General features: G+C 37.7%; 1 protein-coding gene across 3 annotated transcripts in view; it reads left to right on the top strand.

Moving 5' to 3' along the window:
• Nucleotides 1–1420, top strand: part of LOC101854428 — a 31376-nt gene that overhangs the window by 5446 nt on the left and 24510 nt on the right. The window contains exon 1 of one of the 3 annotated variants that reach the window (XM_013085856.2): nt 961–1079. The exons of 1 other annotated variant lie outside the window; for it this stretch is intronic. The gene's annotated coding sequence lies outside the window, so the exon portion shown is untranslated. Of the gene's footprint in view, nt 1–960; nt 1080–1140; nt 1228–1420 lie in introns of those variants that run through there. One more of the 3 variants, XM_013085858.2, reaches the window with a different exon arrangement.

Raw genomic sequence — 1420 nt, 5'->3', positions numbered from 1 at the left:
AGTGAGAGAGAGAGAGAGAGAGAGAGAGAGAGAGAGAGAGAGAGAGAGAGAGAGAAGATTGCGCATAGAAATAATGTAATTGTATTTGTGAGAGTAAATGAATGGGATACACCATGTTAGCCTATTATGGAAAGAAACATAAAAGAAACGACTTCCCCAGCCTAGAATTGTACGGAGAAGAAAATCTTTGTTAATTAAAGAAAAAAAAGATAAAGACGATTCAAACTAAAGATCTTCAATCAATAGCTACCTACGTTAGCTATTTATTTTTGCTTTGCAAATTTTCTGTGAATTTTTAAGTGCTATACAAGGCCAAAAATAGCTTAGAGACAATTCAATACATTATTGTATGTGTGTTAACTCCATATTTCATAAAGCCTATGAGCAATTCAGAATAATAATATATGTGTTAATTCCACAAAGGCTATATTAAATGAGCAATTCAATATGACAGATTCAGTACATTATGTATTTGTTAACTCTATACAAGGTAGTACATTTAGTAAGTTTATTCAATGTTTAAGGCCATTGTTCCACGTCACATCACATAAAACACTTTTGTTAAATAAAGTTTCCATAATGAAAAATCCATAGTATGTGTGATTACTCGATAGGATATACTGTGAGCAATCAAGAAGGTTAGTTGTTTTAATTAAGCTCCTCGTGAGCAGTTCAGTAGCCTGTTAACGTAAAACGTAAAAGCTTAAAGTACAAGATAATTTTTTTTACGAAGAAGCAGTCGAAAGAAAATTGCACCTGCTTGTTAAGACCATCTTCTTAGACTGGACAATCCATAACGTTTAAAAAAAAAAAAAATTAATATTAATATTAATAGTACAAATGGCTATAGGTGAGAGTGATGAGCGAACGACAAGAAGAACGATGACAGGGACCAGGGAAAGTAACTCTGGTTGTCCTTCTCAATTCTCATATATATGATTCTTACTTCCTTCCGTTTTCTCATCATTTCGTTCGATTGGTGGACCAGTGGTGTGTCAAGTCGTGTTGTGTGTGAGCTGAAGCGAGAGAGGGAAGTTCAAGCCTTGCCAGCAAGAAGATTTAGATTCTACTTGGGACAGGTTATCATCTTTTGTCGTCTGTACATACCATCAATCAGGAAGTTTTACGCAATATGGGCACGGCTATAGAATCAGGATTAGCGCTTGCTCACGTTTTTGCCTTGAGTTGAGCCTTGTTGACTGCCTTGAGCCGAGCCTATTTTCCTAGGTAGCGTCAATTGCCACCGAGTGACGCAGTGGCAATTGACAAAAATTGCCTTTTTGTCAATTGCCACTGAGTGAAGCGGTGTCAAGTCTGAAAACGGGAAGATTGAAGAATACCGGACCACTCGTACATTATTGTGCGAGAAAGTGGGAGTGGGGTAGGTGGGGCGGGTGGTTGGGGTGGAGGGGGGTTCAGG

The sequence above is a fragment of the Aplysia californica genome, unplaced genomic scaffold (assembly GCF_000002075.1).
Source record: "Aplysia californica isolate F4 #8 unplaced genomic scaffold, AplCal3.0 scaffold00414, whole genome shotgun sequence".
Taxonomy (NCBI): Eukaryota; Metazoa; Mollusca; class Gastropoda; order Aplysiida; family Aplysiidae; genus Aplysia; species Aplysia californica.
This window is presented reverse-complemented; position numbering and strand designations above follow the sequence as displayed.